At 38.5% G+C, this 19893-nt stretch overlaps 1 protein-coding gene across 10 annotated transcripts in view; it reads right to left on the minus strand.

Moving 5' to 3' along the window:
- Nucleotides 1-19893, minus strand: part of ST7 (suppression of tumorigenicity 7) — a 237560-nt gene that overhangs the window by 118555 nt on the left and 99112 nt on the right. The window lies entirely within an intron of this gene.

Here is a 19893-nt window from a genome sequence, read left to right on the forward strand (position 1 = left end):
GGAACGTATAAGTATGTCAATAAAACAGTGTTCCATTTTTCTGTCTGGTGAAATCATTTGTTTCAGATGACAAAAATTCTTAGAACCCTAACAAAATCCCATTAAAATGGCTCAGCATCACAAAGGCTCAGAATGCTAGGTGTCAAGGACTATGTCCTGAAAGAAAATAGCCACATAAAAGAGAAAAAAGCAGCTTTTTAGTTTCTGCCTCCCAAAACTATTGCCGTGAATGGTCTTCATGGATTCATAACCACTGAGGATTCTAACCAAAGCTGGTTACTAAACTGTCAGTCAAAAAGAGAAGATCTTATATATTTTGTGAGACCCACACATTAGAGTTCTTGATAACCCAACAAGGAATACTTCAACTTTAGAACAAATAGAAAATAAGTACAGCTGATCCTAGAACAAACGGAAAATAAGTACAGCTGATCCTTTAGAACAAATAGAAAATAAGTACAGCTGATCCTTGGTATTCGAGGCACCAAATCTCCACACAGTAAAAAATCTGCCCATAACTTTTGACATCACCCAAAACTTCACTAACAGTCTACTATCACCCGAAGACTTACCAGTAACATAAAGTCAATTAACACGTATTTTGCATGTTATTTGCATTATATACTGTATTATTACAATAAAGTAAGCGAGAGAAAAGAAAATGTTAAGAAAACCATAAGGAAAAGAAAATACATTTCCAGTGCTATACAGTATTTATTGGGAAAAAATCTACGTGTAAATGGACCCAGGAGGTTCAATCCCACGTTGTTTAAGGGTGCATTTTTGGCAGTTATTAAAGATTTTAATACCATCATTACTCCTAAGAAGGAAGGACAAATTGACAAAGTTAGCATGCATTAGTAAAAGTTTTTTCACGATACTTAAAAGACTGTTAGACTGCTCATCAAAACAAATGGAGTCAATGAAAAAAAGATTAAAAATAAACCACTAAAAATGAATATTCAGTCAAGAATCTTTCTGACCAATTTTTGTCCCTCTGTTCATATCAACTATACAGTTGATCTGACTATCCATTAAGTAAGGTTCACCTCCATATTTTATAAGTATATTTTAAGTCATTATCATTTGTACCTAAATATTACATGAAATTTTGATTATTACCAAAACAACAAGTGACCTAAAGAGCTATTTGCATGCATATTCACATTTCTTTACTGAGTCTGTTTGAGGAAGGGTATCACATTGGTCTGGTTTTAGAATGAAGGATGTTAGAAGTGGGGCTTTGATATCATTAGGGGAAAATACTTTGCCATTTGTCCTGAGCTCGGCCCAGAAAGCCGAGTCACCAAAAGGACCATAGATCCCATGTTCACTCATTCAACAAATACCTTTCTCTGTTTATGAAAGAGACCATGGACAAGCAGTGAAGCATGAATCAGACACAGTTCCCACCATCTAGAAGGCCACAGTCTAGCTGGGAAATGAACAAGTAAACAAGCAATTACCATAAAGTTTGATAAGTGAAGGACAGGTCCTGAGCATAGGATGTTATAAAAACATATAAAAGGTGTTGAACACTACATCTGAAACTACTGATATACTATAGGTTGGCTAATTGAATTTAAAACAAAACACACACACACACACACACACACACACACACACACGGGATGCAACTCAGGCCAAAGGCTGGAAAAGATGTCCAGGAGAATAAGTAGGAATTAACTAAAGCAGCGCAGGCAGGAGGAGGGACAGACAGAAGGGTAAAGTTAGCGGAATAAGAGGGCTGCTTCGAGATGCTGAGAAAAGATCATGGCCTTTCCTAACAGTTGTAGAGGCTGAAGAGGAAGCAGCTTGAGCCATGGGCGCTTTGCAGAGATGCTGATGTGGAAGGACGCAATGATTCCATCCTTCCTGGCTACTGGCCCGCCCTCCCCTCACCCACTCTGAACTGAGTTTGTTTGACTTGTGGGCTATCACTTGTAATCTCAAGAGTCTGAACTAACATAATGTGCTCAGTGGATAGTCACAATTTGACTATGAGGACTCTTCTCGGGAGACAGAGAAAGGCACAGAAGGCACAGTCAGTCCAGAACTGCAGAGGGACAGCTGAGTTAAGGTTGGGTTTGCTTGGCCATTAAAATCCCAAATATGTGATTTGTCATTTCCCAAGCAAGTTAGTGGAAAAAGGAAGATATTTTTTAAAGGAAAAAAATGAAACACACAAACCTAGAGCTTGTAACTGCCAGTCTGATTCTGAAGTGCCTAAATTCTCAAAATTCCCATCCTCACACTATAAATGACCCCACACTCCCCATTATTTTTTTAAAAAGTCACCAAAACAGAGTATTTGATTTATTTTATAGTTATGAACTCTCATTTCTGTATCATATACTTTTCAGTAGGTTTCTTGGGACAAAGTGAATATAAAATTCTACGAAATCCACTTCTAAAAGAAAGAAGGAAAGATGTGCCTCAATTAGTAAAGTGACTTAGGAGCCCTGCTGTAACTCCCCAGCAACAGAAGCACAGACCAATGGAGTGGAAAGAGCTCCTGAAAATCATTAACTCAAGAATTAATTGATCAATGAAAAAGAAAATTATGTGAGTTATCTAGAGAGATAATACTATACAGTGTTCCCATTTGGTTTCACTTACTTAAGATTATATAGCAGCGGTAATTAATAATTAAAAGATACTTCTCTGTTATATCCCGTTGTAGAAAGCTACTAGAGTTGAGAGATCATGGAAGTCATTAAAAGAAACAGAGACACACATATAGAATGAGAGTAGCACAAACAGAAACACTTCAGAGAGTGGGAGGGGCGCCTTTAATAATCTATTAACCTTATGGCCTTTCTGAATATCCTGGCTGAAATCACTAAGATGTGGCTTTTGGCAATTCTGGGCATAAATCATCAACACTTAATACTTGCCATTTCCATCTATCTATGTACTTAAAGTTAATAACAAAGCATTTTCACATATTAGAGAGTTTAATTCTCACTTCAGCTGCATGAGGTCAACACTATTATTCATGTATTTCACAGCTGGAGGCAGGCAAAGACCTGAACGCCAGCAGGCCTGCCCCAACGTTCAGGCTCATGGCATCACAGGATGCGTACAGATATTGCTGACAAGCAAGGAAGAACAAAATAGCAAAAGGAAAGCCTTTCATTTCAAAGGGAGAAGAACTCTAAATAAATCACACCAAAAGACTGGATGTTTTTAATGCTGTACTTATTTTTACCTCTGAGCTTTAAAGATAAGTTCCCTGTGATCTTATCATTGGTGTGGGCAGCCCCAGAGGGGAAAAGCAGGTAGGCACCGAGAAAGAAGGGAGAATCCAATGGAAGATTCCCTCATTAAATTAGGAGGGTTGCACGCTGCAGACCAGAATGCCTTAAAAACAAGGAATACCTTGCCTTGTTTCATCAGCAATGAGGGCCACTAGCAATTATTTGTTAAAACATATAAGGGCCTGATAAAGTACCTAAAAACTGCCCCAGAAAACTGTGGGGTATATGCTTTGAAACATAAACTGGATTATTCCTGCTATAGACATATTCGACTGTTTCCTCCATACCTGCTGGGTTAGCAAAATAAATTCAAAAACAAAGACTAATCTAGCTTTGAGAGGAACAGATTCATCAAATTTCAATAATGTCCTATCAACCTAGATACAAAGATTGATACATCAGAAGACTTTTCACCTGATCTAGCAGGGCACTCCTAACAAGTCACTGCTCCAAGAACACTGCCGTAGTTGGTCAAGGGCAGCCTTGGGGACTGAATCATGGAGCCTTCTGATGATGCCCAACTCTAACTTAGTACAGTCTCCTCATTTAATAAAGCATGGCTCTGAGAAGAAACTAGGTAGGAGGGATGGGGACACGGACTGAAAATTAAATGACCTAGGGGTGCCTGGCTGGCTCAGTCAGTAGAGCATGTGATCCTTGATCTCAGGGTTGAGTTCAAGCACTATGTTGGGAGTAGAGATTACTTAATTTTAAAAAACAAACAAACAAACAAACAAACAAAAAACCCTTTCTTAAAGAAAATTAAATGACCTCTCTAGATCACAGAAGAGAGGAGGTAACAGGTCAGCTATGGAAGCGAGGGATCACTCCTATGAGCAGGGATTACTCAGGAATCATGTGGAATGGCCCTGTGAGGCTGAGTCTGTGAGAAGCCAGCCACATTTCTGTCTCTCAACACAATAACAGCCTTCTTTCATGTTCGTTAGAGCACTAGCAATCCCCAAACCACACTCCTGGAGAAGACCTCTGCAGGACAGGGTGAACACATAACCCTGTGTTTGTCTCCTCGGACATATTCTACCTCACACAGAGAAGCCCTGGAATGGAAAGGCTAAGGCAGCATCAAAGACTCGGAGGTACTGGCTAGAGAGAATGGAATAAGCAGTGTGGTAAACTCTGTAACACCAAAAATTATTGTCCTGTGTTCCTTTTAATGCCTTTCTAAAATATGGCATGTGAAATAGAAAATCTTTAAAAAGTTATAAAATAACAATCATTAACCATTGAATATGTTAGAAATAAAGTCCCTAGGGAGAAAAGTTGACGAAACTAACTTTATTTAGGCTGAGCAAAGAAAAAACTGAAGAGATTTTAGTTAAAAGCATTACCTCTGAGAGAGAAAGACAGGGTTAGGAGCCTTGGTCTGTAACTTGTGACATCAGCTGTGATGTGTAGGGCCCAGGAAAGCCTCACACCTTCTCAGGGCTGCTGTGAGGCTCAGAGGAAATGTGCATTCCCTCAAAACTTCAGCACAGGCTCCCTGGGGGCTGACCCCAGCTGGAAGCTGGGAAGCACTGGTCCTGCCTGCCCCCCACCCCCGAAAGGCTCATAATCCAATGGGTGAGAGAGGCAAGGAAATGGGTAAGCAAGTATCGAAGAGCACGCATCAGGGAATTATAAAAGCACAAGGAACCCAAAGGGATTAGGACATCAAGAAAAATTTCTGCCAAGAAATAGCATCCTGTCTGAGACTTGGAAGATGAATCATGAGTTATACAGATGTGGCCTGCAGCTGCAGGGGCGAAGGGACCGTGAGAGGCAGAGCTGTAGAACATTCCACACGAGTACTGCAGCTCAGGGGCCTGAAGGTACGAGCCCACGGAAGGAAAGGGAATTGCGACACAGGTGCCACAGACTTACATATGGGTGTTGAGGCACTGGTGGGGAATCAGTACTAAAGACGTGAAGCTACTTTCAAAAGTGCCTGAAGTACAAACACATGGAATACTGACAAATAGCGAATGGCTATTCTCAGAGGAGACAAATTAGAATGGGTCCAAACTGTATTTCTAAAACTTAAGGGTATTCACTGCTGTTTGGTCTCATCTACAGAACACTTCTCACTAACAACCACATGCACGGGGTAGATGTACACTGCAGTCTAAATGAAAAAGTACTTAAGGAATTAGGGGACTCTGGTTTGCTTACTTTTCTTGTAAATAAGCTAACATTTATCTCAACACAGGCCCAAATTTGTACTTTGGAGGCTGTTTCACTGCCCATTAAATAAGAATAAAATCCATTTCGTTGCAGGGTTGCTGTGAGGACTAAATGCACTAGTGTAGATAAGGTGCCTAACAGAGCAAACCTCAGCAAATAATGTGTATTATCATTGTCACTATTTATGTTCACATTACTCTTCCTTTTTATTTAGTTATCAGAGAGAGAGAGAGAGAAATGAGTGGGGGGAGGAGCAGAGGGAGAAGCAGACTCTCCACCGAGCATGGTGCCTGATGTGGGACCCGATCCCAGGACACTGAGATCATGACTGGAGCCAAAGGCAGACGCTTAACAACTGAGCCACCCAGGTGCACTGTGTTACTCTTCCTTTTGTGATATTACACCTCATGCTGGTCCAGTTGTAAAAAAAAACAGAAGAAACTTGGCTGACTGTTAATATCAACAGGAGCGTAGGAGCAGTACACCAGCCTTTACTGAGCACCAGCTTCTGTGTGCCAACAATTGTGGTACAGACCACAGCCCAAGAACTAAATCACTTAAATGGAAGCACCAGGTAGTTAAAGGGTCCTTTTAACTGAATTCTAGTTGCTAGAGGTGGTAATGAAGTAGAAGGTGAGTTTGAAAGCAGCCATTTTAGAAAGCAAAGAAATTACGGAATCCCCTTACTCAGCCATGTGATCCTAAATCTCTGATCTCTGCCTTACTAGATGCTGTGGGAACAGTCTATTCAGCCACAGGTCACGAGGAAACCTGCAATCCCGTTCCTTAGCTTTCTTCAAGTCCCCGTGTAGCTTAGGGCATAAGCTGTATTAAAGCCTAAACTATAACCTAAGCATGATGGTTTACAAAGATTTTAAATACAAAGAACAAATAATGAAGGCTACAGTACCTTCCAAGCCCTGAGACAGCAATATCAAGATGGACTAGGAAATTGTCCATTTCATGCAAAGCAACATTTCTGATTTAATTACAGGAAGTACACAGAGTCCCATGTCTACATAAAGTACATTAAGACACATGCTAGTCTTGCAGGAACTTTCTATCAAACTGTTTTCTCAGACCTCCAAAGTGGGTTCGGGAACATACAGGAATAGTTTAATCCATTACTTGCATTTTTCTATGTGAGAATAGGGAATATTCTCTTTTCATTTCATTGTTCTTCCAACCCTGCTAGCCTCTCTTTTCCCTCCCATCAGATTCAAAAAAGTAGAGTTGCAACTCCACTTCTCTTCCTCATTTACCAAGGGACAAAAAAATGAAAAATGTAAGCTTTAATATTTTATCTTATACATATGCTAATTTTGAACAGATTTCCAGATGGCACAGCTTTTAAAATGAAAAAACACTTGCCCTTTTCTCATAATGACACTGTGATGGATAAACTCTAAAGCGACCCACAATGATCCCTACCTCCTGGTGTTACATCTTTATGTAACTCACTCCCCCTGGATGTGGGTGGGACACGCGACTTGCTTCTAGCAAACAGATATGTAAGATACTCTCTCAGTAGCGGACATGCTGGAGATAGTCCTTGTAGTGTAATGAAGAGAGTGACCATGTTGAGAGGACTATGTGGCAATGGACCATAAGCAGCCTCAAGGGCCTACGCCAGCGACCAATATGAAACTGAAGCCCTCAGTTTGACAATGGTCTCTGCCAACAGTCTGCGTTAACTTGGAAGCAGATTCTTCCACGGTTGAGCTTTCAGGTAAGACCACAACCAAGTCAACACCTTGGTTATGGCTTTGTAAGACCCAGAGCAAACTTCCCAGCTAAGCTGTGCCTGTAATTCCTGCCCCATGGAAAATGTGAAATAATAAATATGTGTTGTTTTAAGCTGCTATATTTGTGGTAATTTGTTATGCAGCAATATAAAATTGCAATCATGTATAATTCATGGAAGTCAAAATCAGTGTGGATATCTGATAACTGTGGCTAACTGCAGTATGCCCAGAAAGAGTGTTAAGATACGCCAATTTTATCTACCCCAGAGCTTCTTTTCCCTCTGTTCATAAATAAACGCAACTTCAACCTCTGTTGCCATGGCGACATGTCATTCCACATGCTCATCCGTAATTATCTTTGTAAATCAACTAATATTAAAATAGAAGCTCAGAGTAATGTTTTAATAATGAAATCAAGCATCTCCATTTTGCTCCAGTAAATGGACTTTCTTTTTTCAGGCTCATATTAAATATCCAACATTTGCATGTTCCCAAAAAATCAGTTTTACATCTAGGCACAGCATCAGTTCAAAAGAAGATTAAAAACACACCATAAGCCCTTTTTCTCATTTGTTGCTTTTGCTTCTCCTCTCTTTGCCCTTCACCCCAGTCTCCTTGGGCTCTGATAGCATCTCAAGCTTTTATTCATTACAATTCCCTTGATAAATCCTGTGGAATTTACCCTGGTGAGGAAGACATGGAAGTATAATTTTAGACCCATTCTAATGGCAAGAAATCCTCATAAATCATTCTGTCTACTCTTCTCTCTACCCTTGATGTTGCCTTGGCAACTTTACAGGTATACTATTTCTGCTTTACTGGGCATCTGGTTCCACTGAGGAGTAGAGCAAACACATTCCTTCTTTCTTTTCTCAGCTGTGATCTGGGAAACTATATCAGAGTGTTGATTCTTCATGGCTTCTTGTCCCTTGCTTCTGTCAAGTCCTGAAGAAATGTCCAAAGCCAGGTCATATACAAACTTCAGGAACCCTCAAGGGCAAGTGAGGCAAGATCTCAGATTATCTGTTCCCTTTTATTTACAAATAGGCTAATAATGAGGAACTCTACCCTGACCAAGAACAGGAAAGTGGCTTGTATAAGTCTTACAATTTTAGCCATTTAAAATACGTTTCAGGTGCCTGGGTGGCTCAGTGGGTTAAGCCTCTGCCTTCGGCTCCGGTCATGATCTCAGGGTCCTGGGATTGAGTCCGGCATCGGGCTCTCTGCTCAGCAGGGAGCCTGTTTCCCCCTCATTCTCTGCCTGCCTCTCTGCCTTCTTGTGATCTCTCTCTGTCTGTCAAATAAATAAATAAAATCTTTTAAAAAAATAAAATATTTTTCAATTTAGGGCTGAAGACCACTTTATGAATCTTTCTGTTTCTCATGAACTATTAACCTCTCACTGAGAAGTGCTCACTGGCCTCAATACCACTGCAACCAGCACAGGGCGGGCTCCAGGGAGCTACAGGCACCTATATTCTAAAACATCACTTGGCAAATGTTCTGCATTTATTAACACCAGCTCGTCCTTTCATTTATCCAAAATGTACTTAACTATAAAGAAAAGTACAAGATGCTGAACCAGAGAGTGGAGCTAGGAAATAAAATGATATAATGAGACTGATGATCCCCTTGAGAAGGGAAAATAAGACGTCCACACAAATAACACAAGAGAAGAGAGCTACAGAAGAAAATCTAGAGGAAGAAAATATTTCTTCCAGTCAAAAGAATCAGAAAAGCTTAATAAATGGGATGTCTTCCCTCTGGGCTTTAAAAGAAGGAAAAGCTTTTATCATTAGATTGGAGAGAAGTGAAGGGAAGGTACAGACGCCACACAGACAGCGGCACAAACACAAAAGCAAGGGCGGGAGTACCATAGGTAGGATGAGAAGCAGCAGTGGGAGATTAGGCTGGCTCAAATGCCAGGTGGAGAAAATCAGACTTCCTACACGGGGGGTGAGAAAATACTCATTGAACAGTGATGTGATAAGATACACTTCTAGTAATGGTGAAAAGGTGTGGGAAACGTACAGCTCTGAGTGTTCCCTCAGGGGAGCTCCTATAATACCACCAGGGTGGGAGGTCGGGCATATCAGATTTGCAGAGGTAAATTCAACACTGTGTGGCTCTTAACGGTGTGACATAAAGTGTGAGAGTCTAGAGAATGTTGGCAAAGTGGGGCCAAAGTAAAATTGCAAGTGATTCCAGACAGTAAGTGGTAAGGAATTATGGCAGCAAGCATAGGCTACTTCCACAGGAAGTCTGGCAGGAAAGAGAAAAAGAGAATTTATCATTAAGTGGAATGAAGTTAAAAGAAAATATAAATAGCACCATACGAACTAGTAAGTGAATTAGGAATAAAATTTAAACCTTTATTCCACTGCAACAAGATCCACCCTGAGAAATCCAATAATGACTCACTCTTATACCAAACTTTTAAAGACATAGGATTAATCATATGAAATGTGTTTACTTTCTCTGAGATTCTTCTTTTTATGTAGATCTTAAAGAATAATTATAGAGTGAAGCACTTTAAGGGACATAAGCTTGAACCTGACAGTTACATATATGTATATTCCTATTTTTCAGTTGAGATTAAATGACAAAACAAAAATAAATCTGCTTTCGATTCTATTGACCCTGATTTTTTCACTGTTAGTTTACTTGCTTTGTTTTGAAACCCTCTGCTAACTTACAGCTGAAAAGTTTGCCTCAAAAGAAGACAATAGTTTGGGCCAAAGAAGCAACTGTAACCCATGGGGTAGTAAAATTCAAATCTGATTTTAAGTTAGGTTTTTATTTTCACTACGTTCCCTAAAAGTTCAATGACTAATTTACTTCTCTTCTGAGGGAAAAGCTGCCCTAAAACAGATGGTCTTCTGGAAGCTGTGTTATGGCTATCTCTATCTGGGTGACATGCCCAACCAAGAGAGGTAAGAAGCCACAGGGGAAACCACTAGACAGACCAATATTTTAAGTATTCAGATGTTCTAACTGCCCAGTTGTTCAAATCCTGGCTTTATTATTTTCAATTCCAGTAGCTAGATTTGGCTTTGCATTTGCGTCAAATGAGTGGCTAATACTCCAGAGGACGCCTAAAATGATCTCCCCAGGTCCAGGGCTGGCAGCAGATTATTAAGTGGCGAATCACAAATGCAGGTAGCTCTAAGTAAAGTCTATAGGTGACAGTAAATGGAAACTTGAACACTGGTATTTTCAAATCTCAGTAAGACAGTTTTTCTTAAAAGGTATTAAAAGATGCATCTAAATTCCAGAAGCCTTTTGTCATCCTTAATATAAATGCTCCCAATCCCTAAAAATGGCTTTTCTCTCCCTTTTGAATCTATTCATCCTATCTTGAATAGTTTTCAGACATTGTCATGCCTCACTGTGAATGACCCATTCATCTGTAATGTAAAAGAAAGAAAGAAAGAACAAATGAGAGAGAGAGAGAGAAAGGAAGGAAGAAATGTACATGTTTTTAATTAACAACTGTCTAATTAAAGCAGGCAGTTTACCTCCAGGTGCATCAGTAGTTGGTTAAAACCCAAGGTTAATGAGGCCACAGTCCTAAGTCTGAGTCAGTCAACCTCATGCCAAGAAATCCTATGCCACAAACTCAGAAGGCACCCCTGACTAGTTGTATTACAAACCATATTACCACTGAAAGGTCTATTATGTTACTATTTTAAAAGAAACAAACACATTTTAAAAGAAAAAAGTGGATTTTCAAGGTTGTTTTTCCAAAACATTCTAAAAAATATATAGAAAAAATATTTTTAAAATACCACCATGACCCCCAACCCAGCACTGCCAAAAGGAAAAAAAAAAAGAAAAACTATCACACACAGCTCTGCTAATGATAACACAGAAAGGCTAAGTTTCTCTTGGGAATAATTTGCTAAGATAAAATAATGCTAACTGACAGATGTAAAGACTAACTCATAAAGAAATACTTAACATGACCACTCAGTAAGCAAATACAGTAAGTGATTTGCAAAAATGCCACCTTCAGTATCATTTAGATCATTATCTGTAAAATGTCCGACATCATTGTTATGGGGGACAAAAAAGGTCTTATCAGGCCATACTTTTAAATACTTGTTTCAGTTCAACAAACAAATACTGTGGAAAGAAGGACTAATAGTTACTGACCATCTACCAAGGGCTACTATGTGTTAGGCACTATTCTGGGTGTTTAACGTATTTAACGGGTGTTTAACATATCACTTATTCCCACCACAGCCCTGCAAAGTTAGATTACCCTCATTTTCTATGGATGAAACTAAGACTTACTGGGGTTAAATGACTCCCCCAAGGACACACAGCTACTAAGGGCTGAGCCTTAATTTGAACACAGATCTACCTGATCCCAAAGCCTATGCTCTTTCCCTTTGGAACATACCTTTCTTCTGGATAACTGACCCTACATTTAGGGAGACACAACAAAGAGAAATGTCTAAGTTTCAGATCTGCTTTTAGAGTTTCCAGTGCTCACTGACTTTTCTGAAAGGGCAGTCTGGTGCTTGCTCCAAAGCCAGGCCTGATGGTTGGGCTCAGGAAGTCCTCTGGGATCTGAGAGCAAGGGGCTGCCCCAAACCACAGTCTCAGTCTAGGGCATGCGTGCCTGGCAATGACTTCCTCCTGAGTTGAGGGTAAGGGAGGATGGCAGCTGATTACCGAGCCATTCATTACCACACAAACCTCATGTTAAATAACTGACTCTCCCTTAAGGCTATTATTAGCAATGAAGGATGATGTTTGCACATCCCGATGCATCCTATTCTGTATTCTATTTTATTCTCTACCTTGTTCATTTATCTCACTGTGGGTCAAGATTAAATCAGGGCCAGATATTTTACACAGAAAGAGGCAGCACTGTATAATGTCTAAAAATGAAAGTATTCAGACTTGCCACACATATGTTATTATCCTGGCCTTAGTGAGGATTCATTAGAGTGGCAAGAAGCTCCTAGGGCAGTGTTGGGTACCAAATCATATCAGCTCTTTGTACAAGAGCTATTACAGTAATTATATCTACAAAACTGTGGTTCTAGTCTAATCACATAATTATGGCCTTAATCAACACTTGAGGTAGTATCCTTTTATGTTTTCAAGTTATAATTATTTTTGCTTTTATTTTGAAACAAAATAACTAACATATTTTCTACTAGAGTGAGGTCTGCTAAAACAAAGAAATCGAAAGCATCCTAAAGTTACCATACCCAAGAAAGCTTGTCATATTTTTTACTGAGAATCCCATAAATGCTGTGTTTGACTATTTTTCACTTTGGACTTAGGTTCTGGTATGATATACACAGCTCCAAACATTCAATGGATATAAAACTCAGGGACATAAATAATAATATATTAAAACATATAACTTACAAGGCTTCCCCTGTGCAAATGTGGTGATTATACACTCAACTAAAGAGTTTGAATACCTAAACACAGGATGTTTAAACCTAGAATATTATCTATATAAATTAAAAGATTTAAACTTGTCATTTTCAAATATAGTTGTTAACATCATCCTAAAAATGATGAAATCTTGTTCATCTACTTGTCCATCTTTGAAGTTTTGTACATCTGAATTGAGCATATATCAGTTGTTGTTTTTTTAATTACTATGCATCTAGGAATTCAAGATATTTGGCAAAATATATTTATAAATATATTATTTTAAAAGAAAGAAAAAAACTAACTATCCAAGAGGAAAAATGGTTAAACACTATATACCCATTATGAAAGAATAGTACATAGCCATTAAAAATCACATCATAAATGACATGAAAAATGATTACCACCTTTTAGTATAAAAAATAGAGAGCACGTGGGTGGCTCAGTCAGTTAAGTGTCTGACTTTGGCTAACGTCAGTCAGTCAGTTAAGTGTCTGACTTTGTCTAACATCATGATCCCAGGGTTCTGGGATCCTGCTGTGAAGGGCTCCCTGCTCAGTGGGGAGTCAGCTTCTCTCTCTGGCCCTCCCCCTCTCAGCTTGCTCTCTCTCTCAAATAAATAAATAAAATCTTTTTTAAATAGCAGAATATATAACTTAATAGTTTGACACCTTTTATTCAAAAATTTGCTCACTATATAGGTGCAGTTCCTAAGCACAGAAAAATACGTGGAGGTTACAAGGCAAACTTTCCAATAGTGCTCACCTCTGAATTGTAGAACTACATGTGGTTTTTGTCTTTTTTTTTTTTTTCCTTCGCTGCAGTCTTGAAAGTTTCTACTATATGCATTGTTGTTTTTTGATCAGGGTGGGGGGTGGGGAGCAAAGATTTTCAAAGCATGACATAAAACTAGAAATCATATAATAGTAATCTTTGGAGGTGGGATTACATGGAACTTTCATTTTATACTTTCTACATTCTCTGTAGTCTGAAATCTTCTACGCACATGTATTATTCTGGGAACCAATCAATGTATACATAGATTTAGAAACAACCAATACATGCTAATTTTTTACTTCAATGAATGAGACATTTTTTAAAGCAGCAATTTTGGGGAATTTTTTTAAAAGAATATTTTGATGCATTTTTGTTTAAATGAGATATTTAAGGGTATATTGACAGATTAACAGCAGCAACAACAAGAGCAACAAAACTCTCCTACCTTTCTTAGGAAGTTTTCTAGGAGAAATAAATAGGAAAAGTTATATACATTTATAAGTATCTGAATTCCAGTTTCAGAAAGATGGTACATGAGGACAATTCTTGATGTTTACAATGCTACAGTCTTGCTAGTCAAAATTGTGTACAGAATTACTTGTTTCAGTGCATTTATCAACTGTATATGGATAACACATAGATTATTCAAGAAGTTAAAAAACTGCTCCCAAGCCCAAGAAGGAGAGCCATTTAGGAAGCCAGCAACTCTGATTTAATATGCACAGTCTGTATGGAGCTGTGCCACCCACCCACGCACTATCACCATCCTTCAATATCACAGTGGGCTGGTGACATGATTTAATTGCTGAGCTACAGCTAATTATAAGGCAAATGAAACACGAAGAAAGAATTCACCCCAACCAATTAACTCACACAGTGGACATTAATTGTCTTAGAATGCTCTGCATATGCTAATTCAAACTTTATCACCCATAAAGGCATTCATACAACCATGACTCTTTGTTGTTACATTCTTTTTCATGCTTTATAACAGTAGGAATGACCCTGATGCAGAGCATCCTTCTTGGCATTCAGCTTTTTCCGGATGGGCATGAATCTCAGTGCTTCACCACGGGCTTTAAGCAGTGTTGCTTAAATAATGTCAGTTACTGCACAGTAATAAGTTGATAATAGTATAATAACTCCATTAGGAAAAATGAAAGTAACATGATAACCTGGAGTCACAATGTTTATATAATAACCCAATAAGTGCAATTAATTTGTGCTGCCAGATTAGCTTAATACACCTAATCAGCAACGCTCCTAAAACTAAGGTTGGAAAAAGGATTATAGTTCTTGAGATTCTCATTTTTTCTGTTCTACTATTAAATTGGTGAAATGTTAAGTTGTACTTTCTCAACATTAAGAAGCTACAAACCATGCTTTGGATTCTGTGTCAGTGTTGTGTAAAACCATTACATAAACATACTGCAACTAGGGTTCCTTCCTCTGCCTCTCAATCTCTACTAGCTAAGTGGAACACTTCTTTCCAGAAAACATCTAGGGATCCAATTTGCTCTCTCTTGAGCCAAATGCTTAAAGTCTCTATGAGCTAATTTTTCTCATTAATAAATTGAAGAATTTGGACTCTAAAGTCCTTTTCAACTCTAAGACAGACGACAAATCTCCAACGACAAATGAAGCACAAGATTTAAGCTAAAAACTACAAACACCGTAATTCATATCACAAAGGACTCAACTCACTAATAACGAGCACCTAGAACTTCTGCCATGGAGCAAAGTAAAAATTGTTGCCATGATGAATTCGCTGAGCATTACAATGTATATTCAAAAAGTTTAAAAATTATATACCTTTAAACTATGGGTTCTTACATACTTAGGCAACATGAAGGATACTAGTCAGTATGTTTTTTTGAATAGAATATACTTGAACAGATTTGCAATGTGTTTTACAGCAATTATTTTCATTTTCATTCCTGAAAATCCTCAGGAAAGGATAAGAATTATTTTCGCCCTATAAGCAAACCACTGGTATCATGTCCACCAAGAAATAATTTTTAAGTGTTCAGTTTCTTGGAATTGAGCTAGAAAATATAAACTAACTGTACTTAAAATTATTAAATTCATTTGATAAGCCAAATTGTGATATCATCTCATAGTTCTGCCCCAGTGCTAATTAATTTAAAATCATTCTATGAAATTGTACATCTGTACCCAAAAGAGTACAAGTACAAAAGGAGCATTATTCACCTCAGCTTCACTGCTTACTAGCAAACAAACATGTCAGCTAAGTATAGCTGTCTCAGGAGAAGCCAAATTTCTAAATCTTGCAGGGATTCTAACTAGAACACCATTATTTATTTATCTTGTCATGGTTTCCTTAACTTTACCTAATGGCATTATAAAGATCTAGGACATTTAATCTCTCAAAGCCTTATTAAAACAAAAGTCTATCACTCTACTTCATTATTTGAAGTCACAGGGTATCTAGTGACTTTTCTTTTCCATGTACCTATTGGGCCTGGCCATTCACAATGTACAAACTGCATTATCTTCTGTCAGATTAGCTCTTGGTGTAGGTGTGGCAGGAGCCTAGAAACAGTTTTTGCGTGGTTTACTTTTCCTATTAAAGCATTATCCAAGAGGGAAAAAAGACCGCCACCCAAACTAGATACTAGATTAATGGTACATAAGAAATCATGTGGGGTGCCTGGGTGGCTCAGTCGTGAAGTGTCTGCCTTTGGCTCAGGTCATGATCCCAGAGTCCTGGGATCGAGCACTGTATTGAGCTCCCTGCTCAGTGGGAAGCCTGCTTTGCTTCTCCCTCTCCCATTCCCCCTGCTTGTGTTCCCTCTCTCCCTATGTCTTTCTCTGTCAAATAAATAAATCTTAAAAAAAAAATTAGGCAACAATATTACTTCTATACCATTAGAGGACAAATGCATAAAATAGCCAGTTTAAAGTAATTAGTGTGATTTTTTCCCCTTAATTTCAGAAGGATTAAGGTAAAAAATAATCCAATCCAGTGATCTAACAAGAATTTTAACTATATTTTTTCCATAATGATTGAAACAGTATTTTTTTTTTTAAATGTAATACCCTAAGAGAAAGACATCTACATGAAACAGAAAGGAAAGTCAGAGACTGGTTCCTGACTGGTCAAGAGAAACTGACCAAAAAATGTGTTTTATCTGTTTAATGGACATTTGTTTGGTGCTTATTATGGGCCAGACACTGTGCTATACATATTACAAATACTGGCTCATTTAATCCTCATAACTACTGTGTAAAATAAGTACTATTGTCCCCATCTTACAGATGGTAGAACAGGAACGGAGGAGTTAAGTGACTTACTCAAAGTCAAACAAGTAGTCAGGGTTAAGAAGCAGGATTTAAACCCAGGCCGCCTGGATCTGAAGTCTGAGCCCCAAAGCCCTCTCACCCAGCCCTCCATGATAGGCTGCCTCTCTTCTGGAGTACTAGCGACATTCGGCGGCTTTAGGTAGTTATTACTTGATAATCATGGACATTCTCAGGGAGACAGAAAAACGAAAACTTTTAAAAGGCAAACCACATACTGTCTCCACAAAGCATGCCTGAGATGTCCGTATCATTCATATGAATAGAGCTCTACTTTACCACATCCCCAGGTTCCTTTCACTGAGATGGTACATTTTTCCCCAGAAACTATAATTTTCACTTCCACTTAATATTTTGGATAGTTTTCTATTTCAGAACATCCAGACCTACGTCATTCACTTCAACTGCTACCCAACAGTAGACCGTATGGAGGTATGGTTAAATAGCCCACTGCTTTCTCCCACTGTTTATTATGGAGTTTCTTCTGTTTTTGTTTTGTTTTTTTTTTTTCCCCCAGGCCTCATTCCAGTAACCTGCTAATTTCCCTTCCCTCTTCAGTCCTGTTCTTCAAAGACAGAAGACCAGCCTCAGTGCTCCCTGGTAGGTACCAGCACAGCCCACCTAGACTTCTGATAATCGTAAATCTACAGTTTTTAGCCACTATGCTCCCCCTTTTCTTTGTCCCCAGCTCCCTTCTGCAATGCCTACCATGTGCCTCACTGCCTGAGCACCTCCTTGGACTCTGGACTGCTGTGACACTCTTCATTTCCTTCATCCACCCCTGAAGCTGGACCAGTTACATGGGCTGCCTCTCTCTCCCAATTCTGGCTCCTGTGCACCCACCTTGCTCTGCTAGAAGGAGCTACTAGCTCTGCCTGCCCAGGTCCCAAGAAGTGCAAAAGCAAACCCAATCAATAGATAGTAATTAAACCTCTGCCTCCAAAACCCAAAAGAGGTTGTCCATGGGATTTCACATAGATTCCTGACACTAAGTAAGGATGTAAATTTATGTTTAGTTTTAAAACTTGAACTCTCTCCAACAGGATTCTTAGAAAATAGTAAAGTGTGAATAAAGGCAAAAATAAGAGTTGTTCTAAGGAAAAAATGGCAATAAGTGCAAAAGATAATCTAGAGAAGACTTGGCATTTCTGAAATCAAAACATTTATTACTACGCAGATCATAACCAATCTTCATTTCTAGTTGAGCTGGGTAGAAACACTAACTAAACAATGATGTAGGTTATTTTCAAATCTAACCTGTTCTCTTTTTTTTCCCTTCAGTCTAAAATTTTTAAGCAAACCATTCAGAATATAATATTATAGAATAAGAGCAACTGAGGGGAATCGGGTAGAGGGAAAGGCCTAAGGATGACTTCAGTTAAGAGGTCTTAAAGTGAAATGTTGCTTTCACACACTGATCTATACCATATTTAGGAACACACTAATATGAATATGGTTTCCTTCCCCATATCCAAACTATATCACTGCCCCAGATAATTTTTCCTCTAGGAAATGAAAGGTTTAAAAAAATTTCTCTCATTAATGAAAATTATTCTGCTTATGACATTAGTATATATTTTCTCACTTTAAAAATAAGAGGCTGTTGAGTCAGTCACTAAGTGTATTAAATAAACTGTGGAAGAGTATTATCCTGTAAGAAAACTCTTACCCTCACTCTCATACTACTGGAGATTTCCAGTTAGGTCTAAAGGCCAGTAATAACCACAGATAAAGACAGTTCCTGGTTTACCTTAAATGGAAACTGTTGCCAAGGAAAAAACAAATGGAACATAGTTTAGTATATTTTTTAAAGGAAAATCAAATGGAACATAGTTTATTTTGCTTCTAATGCTTCTTTCACAGGCTGAACATGACATGTGAAGAACCAGACATTTCATGCTCAGTTGTAACTTTTTACAGATCTGATTACCAGATCTTTATCCAACTGGTTTGCTGATTGGGTTAACTCCCAGCTCCAAGCCACCTTATTGGGAAGCCTTGAATTAATCTTCAACAATTGCACTACCTAGACCTTACTTTGGAATAGCCTATATTATCATCTGATGTCTTTGAAGAATGAGAACATGTTGGAGCTGGGAAAAAAACCTCAAAACACCATTTCCCAAATGGGAATCTTGAAAATTTAAGTTTCATAGGCAATTCAGAGATGTTAGTTGAATTGGGGGAGGGGAAATTTGAGAAATACTGGGTGGAGGTTAAACAGATTTTTTTTTTCAGTACAGGATGTCTTAGAAGCGTCTACAAGCTGAATGCACTGTGATTCTCCAGAAGGGGAATTTACTATACTATTTATGTTTATTTACTGGTGGAGCTCTTAGAATACTTTTTTCCCAATTGTGGTAGAATATACATAACCAAATTTTATCATTTTAACCATTTTTGAGTGTATAGTTCAGCAGCGTTAAGTACATTCACACAGTTGTGCAACCCATCTCCAGAACTTTTCATCTTGCGAAACTGAAACTCTAAACCCATTAAACCACAACTCCCCATTTCCCCCTCCTCCCAGCCCCCCGCAACCACCCTTAAAATATCTTTAGAAAGTAATAATCCACAAAACATATTTTGCAAAATGCTGCGTTTTCTCTCATAATTCACCCCCTCATTTTATTAATGGGAAAATGGACCTGTCCAATGTCACAAGTTAATAGCCAAATCTAGAACTCAGACTTCTGTACTTTCAATCTGACCTCTTTTCACAACACTATGAATAGACAGGTGAAATAAGTTAATAATTACCCAAAATTCTACCACTACATGCTCTGAGAATACTTGGTATCTACCAGGTCCATTTCAAACAAAGGACTGAGTATTAGGTAAAAATTTCCCCGAAGTCACACTTTGTCCACAATTCTCCCAACTGGGGTGCATGTAACATCAGGAAACCCCAACTTAAACATGCTATAATACCTTCCTGGAGCATCAGTTTTATTTGATGATTAAATGACAGTTTAATATTTTGATACTAAAATCATCTGATATACTAAAAGGCAAAACGCAAAATTAACCTCAAAGGACTTCAAGGGGATTCCATTTCAGCAGTGAGCTTCGGCCTGTGACCCCATCTGCCTAGGGCATCCATTCCCTTATCTGTCTCTAGGGCATCTGACAAAGAAACATGAGAAACATTGCACAAAGGGGAAGAGCCTATAATCTATTGTAGGGCCTGGTTTGAGAGGGTTGCCCTG

This window comes from Lontra canadensis, unplaced genomic scaffold (genome assembly GCF_010015895.1).
Source record: "Lontra canadensis isolate GAN:19392208 unplaced genomic scaffold, GSC_riverotter_1.0 scaffold2, whole genome shotgun sequence".
NCBI lineage: Eukaryota > Metazoa > Chordata > Mammalia > Carnivora > Mustelidae > Lontra > Lontra canadensis.